We start from the raw sequence: 9,443 nt of genomic DNA on the forward strand, positions 1-9,443 counted from the left end.
CAACGTAAACATAACCCATGTTTCTATTGTCTTGTATGTACTACTAACAATGCCATTTCCCCTTGAGTGCTTTTTCACTGCTCAATTATTTAATTTTATTTAAGCTTTATTTAACTAAGCAAGTCAGTTAAGAACAAATTCTTATTTTACAATGATGGCCTACACCGGCCAAACACAATGCTGGGCCAATTGTGCGCTGCCCTATGGGACTCCCAATCACAGCCGGTTGTGATTCAGCCTGGAATCTAACCAGGTTCTGTAGTGATGCCTCTAGCACTGAGATGCAGTGCCTTAGACCACTGCGCCACTCGGGAGCCCATTTGATGCCATAGAATTTCTCTTTGTAACTTTATATCTGCCGTAACCCAACACCCCCAGAGCGATGCCTAATTGAGCACTTTGAATCTCAATTTTTGGGGTTTAAAAACATGTCTTTGCTCATCCGACTATCCAGACAACATCTTTCTATCCTCTATCCCACTATGCAGCAGCTAAGGAGGAATTATAAATGGTGTAAAACCTTCATTAGCAGTACCCGGATGATTTATAAAGGCCAGTAAGCCTGCTGCTGAGGTCTTATGTAAAAACTGGACAGTCAAGGCCGTATTTAGCCTCCCGGTAATCAATCACTACAACACTATGAAGGATGGAGGGGGGAGAGAGAGGGGGAGGGAGAGAGAGAGGGGGGGGGGAGTGGAGAGAAAGAAAGTTGGAGAGAGAGGGGAAGAGAGGGAGGGAGAGAGAGGGGAGAGAGGGAGTTGGAGAGAGAGGGAAAGAGAGGGGAGGGAAGAAAAAATGAAAAAATTCCCGTCTGGAAGATGGGAATCTGCTGGAACGAAGATATTCAACTGCAAGAGCAGAGAGAGGAGAGCAGGCATACTTTTGACTTTGTAAAGGACATACAATGGAAAAGCGTATCATGGTAACATGTCACGGTACATGTAAGTAGGTACTGTCTGTGTCTTTCACAATGGTGGACTTATGTTTTTTCTTCCTCATTTCAGATAATAATGTGATATTATGCAGCAGAAGTTGTTGTCTCGTAATATATAAATCAACTGTCAACTAAGCATTTCCCGTTCCAATTTAAATGCACAAATTTCCATAATGGGGCAAATCCGTGCTTTTCTGAAGGTGATATTGCCCTCATCAAAAACGGCCCAAACTTGAGAGGGACTGTTTTGATCATTCATTCTGTAAGTAGTGCAGCATTTGAGCATCAACTGCCCATAAAGCAGTCTGACAGGGAAATGAGGATATATTTATAATGTCTCCCCACTGTGTCCCCGGTGAACGTCTAGCAATCTGAGGCCATCATCAGTAACACCAAGGCTACACTCCAATTGGCACCCCGTTCACTATATAGTGCACTACTTTTGCACTTTATAGGGAATACTAGTGCACTTTATAGGGAATACTCATGCACTTTATAGGGAATACTTGTGCACTTTATAGGGATTAGGGTGCATATTTGGATAGAGACTGAAAGAGAGAGGCCTGTTAGGTGACTACTGCCAATTACAGACAGCTCTCTGAACTTCCTCCACTTCCACGTGGGCCACAGAGAAATCACCTCTGGAAACTGGTCCACACATTGCACCCAGAAGACACAGCGCAGCAGCGGCCAGTAAATACCAGTAGTGCCGGTAATGGTACATCCAGACTTGCCTTCCATTGGTCATGTGTCAGAAGAACAACAGTAACTAAAAACAAAACAAACCTCAATCTTTCACATAAATCAACATGAGTGTCAATCTGTTGCCAGATGCATATCTCCCAATATCCACTCCATCAAGATGTCCTTTTAACTCAAGAAAATTGACTAAGCAACAGAGAGGCAGCAAGCGAAGGCTCAAGTCATTAATTTCTCTGGAGTAGGCCTGCACCGCACCATGCTTTGAGGACTGGGATGACCTTTTCCTGGCTTAAAGAGAGCAGAGACGAATGGTACCAAACAAATGAGACATTAGAATAGAGAGGCAGGGGAGACAGAGGGAGAGGGAGAGGGTGGGGGTGGGGGAGATATAACATAGGAGGGGGAGAAGGGAAGTAGAGAGAGGAATGAGGGAGATAGAGAGAGAGAGTGAGGGGGAGAGAGAGTGTGTGAGGGAGAGAGAGAGAGAGAGAGAGAGAGAGAGAGAGAGAGAGAGAGAGAGAGAGAGAGAGAGAGAGAGAGAGAGAGAGAGAGAGAGAGAGAGAGAGAGAGAGAGAGAGAGAGAGAGAGAGAGAAAATCCCTCCGCATACAAACAGGAGAGACATAATTAATGGTTCTGAGGCATGTCATTGTAACACCAGGAAACCCTCTTACCTCCTCTTAGAACAGAAGACATGAGAAAGAGAGAACTAATAGACAGATTGACCATGTCCTGAAACATCCTTTCAGAAGGGTATGGCTACTGAGCATGTTCCATTGACCCATCACTTTCACCCAGTGGTGACTAATCAGGGTTTAGTTGAAGGACCGAATGGCTACCCAATTTTAGAGGTGTGTGAAATATCTTAATATGTGGTAAGGAAATGGAATCTCCAGAATGACTAGTATACATTTCACAAGAGGAAATGGAGGAAATGGTTGGACATAACCGCTCGCTTCTGTGTAAACTCAGATATCATTAAATAATGCTGACTTACGTTAGACATTAAATTTAACCACTATATTCACTTACTGGGCAGAATCCTGTTCTATTAAAACGCTCTGGGCTTGGTGTCCCGCTAGCGGGATAATTCCGACAACATTCGGTGAAATAGGAGAGCACCAAACTCAAATGACAACATCGTGATATTAAACATTCATGAACATACATAATTTAAAACTTAACTTCTTGTTATTCCAACTGCAATGTCAGATTTCAAAAAGGCTTCACAGCGAAAGCATACCACGCGGTTATCGGAGGACAGAGCCCCACATCAAAATACTTTTCCAACCAGCACCGGCTTCATAAAAATCACAAATAGTGATAAAATAAATCACTTACCTTTGAAGATCTTCATCTGTTTGAAATCCCAAGGGTCCCAGCTACACAATGAATGTTAGTTTTGTTCGATAACGTCCTTCTTTATATCCAAAAAGTCAGTTTAGTTGGCGCCATTGATTTCAGTAATCCACTCCTTCAACAAGCATACAAAGGAATCCAAAAAGCTACCGGTAAACTTTGTCCAAACAAGTGAAACAATGTTTCTATCCAATCCTCAGGTACCCTAATATGTAAATAAACAATAATATTTCAGACGGAAATAACGGTGTTCAATAGGAAAGGAAAATAACGAAGAGCGCGCCCTCATTCACGCACGCCAAAAGCCTACCTTTCCTGATGAGAACACCTTGGATAAACTACAACTACTTGAACATTTTTCAAGAAACAAGCCTGAAACCCTGTATAAAGACTGTTCACATCTAGCGGAAGCCATAGGAACTGCAATCTGGGAGCAATTTTTTATATATAGACCCATAGACTTCCATTGGAAAGGCCTGTGACCTCCCCCCAAAAAATTCAGATTGGGTTTTCCTCAAGTTTTCGCCTGCCATATCAGTTCTGTTATACTCACAGACATTATTTTAACAATTTTAGAAACGTCAAGGTGTTTTCTATCTGATTTTACCAAGTATATGCATATCCTAGCTTCTGGGCCTGAGTAACAGGCAGTTTACTTTGGGCATGTTAGTCAGGCAGAAATTCAGTATACTGCCCCCTTGCCCTAAGAAGAGAACAGTCATGGTTTAATCTCATATCCTGACATACAATATATCCCCCTGCCTTGTTTGGCCTGTCCTGCTGTGGCGTGCATTGCTGTCTGGATTGGACAGAGACCAAGCTATAGTATAGGGACACTGCTATACACGTGTGTTAGGTTAACCGCTTGTATCCTCTATGCTTGGCTTGGCATGCTATACCAGGTAAAGTGGACAGAGCTATGCCGTGCACCCACTGCTATACACTTATGTTAGGTTAACTGTATCAAATAACTCCTGAAAGGTACTGCAATTGCAACCATTGACCATGCCGCTGGAGAAGGCTTTAATTGGGTGTGGGCGTATTGAGCACTCCTCTCCCTCACATCTGCGGTCGATGCGCCTAGCAGGACGAGCGGTCAAAGGCAGATGTGTGTCCCAAATGGCACCCTATTCCCTTTCATAGTGCATTACTTTTGACCAGGGCCTATAGGGTTCTGTAGAGAATAGGTTGGCATTGGTACCCAGGCAGAGCCTCCTATCCTCCTTCACCTCCTCCACTCCTCTCCTCCCTCTCAGATCCATGTTTCAGCCCCGGAATCATGGGTGAGGCGCACTTTCATGTTAGCGTGATCCTAAGCTGGGTGGAGCTCATGAGATAACAGATAACAGCCCTCCTCCCTCTCCTAAGAACTACCAGTAGATCTCCTGACCTGTCCTGTCCTCGCATTGGCCTAGTGATTAGTAGTAAAGACATGTAGTTTTCACCTGACCTGTCCTGTCCTCGCATTGGCCTAGTGATTAGTAGTAAAGAATGTAGTTTTCACCTGACCTGTCCTGTCCTCGCATTGGCCTAGTGATTAGTAGTAAAGAATGTAGTTTTCACCTGACCTGTCCTGTCCTCGCATTGGCCTAGTGATTAGTAGTAAAGACATGTAGTTTTCACCTGACCTGTCCTGTCCTCGCATTGGCCTAGTGATTAGTAGTAAAGATACAGTATGTAGTCTTCACCTGACCTGATTCCCAGAGCCACGACGGGCTCTCGCATTCACACAGGGCTACATTACAAGGTAAAATTAAAATGACTACTGGCCAGCCATGTATGAATACACAAGTCATCTTCCATACATGATGAATTGTGTAATTATGAGAATCACGGTAAAATGATTGATGTCTACCACGCCTTATCCACACTTTATCTTGAACAGAAGGGATTTACTGTAGCATATATCCCAGAGAAAAGCTGTTTACATGCAGCTATGGTAGGCTATACGGCCAGTATCCAATATCAGATTACAGGGAAGAAACCTCACGACCACAGAGTGTGCTGTCATTAATTGTCAACGTGTAGTAAATGTGTTGGTGTAAATCCGAGTTGAAATCTAATTTCAGGCAACAACAGCCTGATGTGTGTCGTTTTTCCATTATTCATAGAAATTACCAAAACATCATGAGTGCAAAGTGCACTGTCATAAAATCAGGCACATTTAATGCTCCAAATCATGCTTGAAATAGATTCAGCTTCATTAACACAAGGCCTGCTCTTAATGCAGGCAAAAACATCCTGGCGTGTTGTGTTCTTCCATTGTTGAAGGAAATTAAGTTTATATTACTTTCTGCAGAACATCACATTAAAACCCCCTAGAGTCGATGTCCTTGCCCCGTAGGAAATCGAATTAGCATAATAAAGAAATCCCCATAAAAAGCAGTCAGTGAAAACTAGAGATATCTGTCGCAATCGACCACATACGCTGATGTCGCACTTCTGCATCTGTGTTGAAAGGTGACAGAGCAAGAGCGATTTTCGTCAGACCATGAGGTACAATTAAATGACTACTGGCCAACCGAAAATCGGTCTTCTCACAAATTTGTCTGTAGAGTCCAAACGGTTTAGAGTCCAAACGGTTTGGCCACAAATGTCTTGGGAGTCGTCTGAATCTGTTACAGCCGATCTCCCAACTTCTGTCTATAGCGTGCGAACAGTTTGGGCTACACACCACTCTGTGGAAAGGTGAGACTCTCATGTACACATACTGTACATGGCAGTTGTTTTTCTCTAGGACGCCCACAAGCCTCACAAGACTCGCCTGGAGGTTCCCCGACACCAGTTGAAAAAATGAATAGAAGTACTGTATACTGTACATGGAAACTGTTTAGTGGCAAAAATAAGGTGTTAAATACATGATCTCTCTTATATCTCTCAGATATAGGACTGACACTTCAGAACAAACTTCCTTCAGATTTTTTTGGGGGGGACTATCTGCTGTTCCATGTAGTGAATCTGTTATGCTGTGCATTTGTATGGGCTAATAGCAGTACTACACAAAATAATGTTTTATCAAATACATTTTACAAATATTTTTTTTTATACTTCAAGAGGTCTTCAAATTCTAAATCAAATACACTATACTGTATGTACAAAAGTATGTGTACTCCCTTTCAAATTAGTGGATACGGCTATTTCAGCCACGCCCGTTACTGACAGCTGTATAAAATCGAGCACACAGCCATGCAATCTCCATGCACAAACATTGGCAGTAGAATGGCCTTACTGAAGAGCTCAGTGACTATCAATGTGTCACCGTCATCGGATGCCACCTTTCCAACAAGTCAGTTTGTCATATTTCTGCCCTGCTAGAGCTGCCCCGTTCAACTTAAAGTGCTGTTGTGAATAATGGCGCCAGAGGGGATGGCTAGCCTTTTGCGGGCTCCTAACCAACTGTCCTTCTATGCATAGTCACTTTACAAATGACCTTGACTAACCTGTACACCCACACATTGACTCGTTACCGGTACCCCCTGTATATAGCCTCGGTATTGTTATGTAATTTTCTTAGGTCACTTTTTTTTTTTTTTTTTTTTTTTTTTTTTTACTATCGTTTATTTAGTAAACATTTTTTTTTATCTATTTTTTGAACTGCATTGTTTGTTAAATTACTTGTAAGAAAGCATTTCATGGTAAGGTCTACACCTGTTGTATTTAGCTCATGTGACAAATAACATTTGATTTGATGTGGAAACATCTAGGAGCAACGCGTACCGCGTAACGCGTAAAAATCATCTGTCCTCGGTTGCAACACTCACTACCAAACTGAGTTCCAAACTTCCTCTGGAAGCAACGTCAGCACAAGAACTGTTTGTTGGGATTCTGGAGCAGTGGAAACGCATTCTCTGGAGTGATGAATCACACTTCACCATCTGGCAGTTCAACAGACGAATTTGGGTTTGGGGATGACAGGAAAATGCTACTTGCCCCAACGCATAGTGCCAACTGTAAAGTTTGGTGGAGGAGGAATAATGGTTTGGGGTTGTCTTTCATGGTTTCGGGCTAGGCCCCTTAGTTCCAGTAAAAGGAAATCTACAGCATACAATTCCATTCTAGACGATTCTGATGGTGTGGAAGAAATTGACTTGCCTGCACAGAGCCCTGACCTCAACCCCATCAAACACCTTTGGGATGAATTTACATGCCTAATGCTATTGTGGCTTAACGGAAGCAAGCCCCCGCAGAAATGTTCCAACATCTAGTGGAAATGGAGGCTGTTATAGCAGCAAAGGGGGGACCAACTCCATATTAATGCCAATGATTTTGGAATGAGATGTTCGATGAGCAGTTGTCCACATTCTTTTAGTCATGTAGCGTAGCTAAATGATCCTTGGTACGACCTTCTTAAAACAATTCCACATAGCTTAGTAGAACCCCCCATCCCGAGCTTAGACAGGGCTTAGACTGTTATGGGTTAAGATATCTTGAAGCAATCAAAGCACATTAGACAATCCACTAATGTGTAGCTAATCAACACTAGAAATTAGTTGTGGAGGGGTTACACTGTTGTTTTAACTAAATGTGAATTTAGCTAAGTATGTATCATTACAAGTTGGTTTGTTGACAGATTATAGGGCTGACGTCAGACCTTTGTGGCTTTTAGACATTTACAGAATTATATCTCTACTGCATGAGAAGGTGTTTGCACAGCCAAATCAGTCATTGGCAATTATAGCAATTTCGTCAACATTTTTCTCAATTATACATTGCAAACAAACCATGTGATCCAAGTTGACTTAAAGCTACAGTCTTCAAGAATCTTGGTAAATATTGAGAATTAAAATGACCATAGAACAGACTCCCAGATCCCAGATTATACCTGTAAAATTGCTTTCCCTGATCTAAAAAGCTGTTAAACCAGTTGGATCACTGCTGGTAGTGAAACGTGTTAGAAACAGAGTGGTATCATCAGCATCTAGGCCTATTTTTTCCACACGAGCCAAAGCCAGGGATTTATCCTGCAAATATGGCCTACCGTGTCCAGAGTAATTAAACCTCACACTTTCATTGATCTGCTGCTCCTTCTCTCCACCCTTCCTTCCCTCCTTCCTTCCTTCCTTCCACCTCCCTCCCTCCCTCCCTCACCCACTCTGACCCTCCACTCCTCCATCAATCCCTCTGTCCACCCATCTCTCCCTCCCTCTATCCCTCTTGCCCTCCCTCCCTCCCCCACCCCTCCCTCCCTCCCTCCCTCCCTCCTTCTGTCCACCCATCTCTCCTTCTCTCTCTCACTCCCCTCCCTCACCTTCTCTCACCCCCCCCTCCCTCCCTCCCTCCCTCTGTCCACCCATCTCCATCTCTCCATCCCTCCTTCCCTCTATCTGCCTACCCATCTCCACCTCCCTCCCTCTCTCTGTCCACCCATCCCTCCCTCCCTCTGTCCATCCATCTCTTCCTCCCTCCCCTGATATTAGACTATTTAGCTAGATCCTTTCCTCTCATGTCAATTCAATAGGTATTAATTTTTGATTACAAACATTTTATTTGTTATATGAAAATTATTAACCATTAAACATGCAATAACATACTGCACAACTCAATTAAATACAATTGTACCATTATTTGCACTTCCCTAATAACTCAAGTAATTTAATCTATGTCTGTGTCACATATTCTTTATTAATTCCTGTTAAGTGCTACGCTCATAAGCTTCAGTTCCAAAGTTCATGTTCGTATGATGTAATACCATGTGCTGTTGCATGTAGCTACATGGAAGAGAGGTATATTTAGGAATCTGGGGGTGGGGGATGATGAAATTGCAATGATAATATATTATTTACTGATTAAAGGCCAAAATCGCTGTCTCATTAAAGTAATTTGTAGATACAAAAATGTTTCAACACAAGAATATTATAATGTATATAATACATCTCATAACAAGAATGCATTGCTGTAAATCACAAAGTGGATTAACCTGAAGTAATCCCTATGCAGAATGTACTGAATTGTAGTTAGTGTCAAGATCTCCAATTCCCTGGGTCCTTGTCTCAGATGTCTAAAAAGCTCAAATCCTCAGGCTTCCCCAGTTCCTCCATTCTCTTCTGACCTCACATCAACTTCTTATGCAAAGCTGGTGAAGTGAATAGAGAGAGAGAGACTTATTAAGAGAGCAGATGAGGTCCTTGACTGATCCCTGGCCCTGCTTCTCTTGCTTCTCTTTCATATCCAGCATAGATTTGCTGCCTGCTCATTGACATGTAAGAGCTGCCTGACCGGGGCTCGTTGACATGGGCATGTTCCTGGAATTGAAAGGGGAGATTGCCTCATCAGCCTGAGGTGGGGAGAGAAGACGGAGGGGGAAGAAGAGGGAAGGAGAGGAGAAGAATGAGAGGGAGGGGGAGGAGAGGGGAGAAGAATGAAGAAAACGGAGAGGGAAGAAGAGAGACGGAGTTGGACGTAGAGGGAAGGAGAGAAAAGGAGAGGAGAGGAGAGAGAAGGAGAGGAAA

This window comes from Salvelinus fontinalis, chromosome 28 (assembly GCF_029448725.1).
Source record: "Salvelinus fontinalis isolate EN_2023a chromosome 28, ASM2944872v1, whole genome shotgun sequence".
Classification (NCBI taxonomy): domain Eukaryota; kingdom Metazoa; phylum Chordata; class Actinopteri; order Salmoniformes; family Salmonidae; genus Salvelinus; species Salvelinus fontinalis.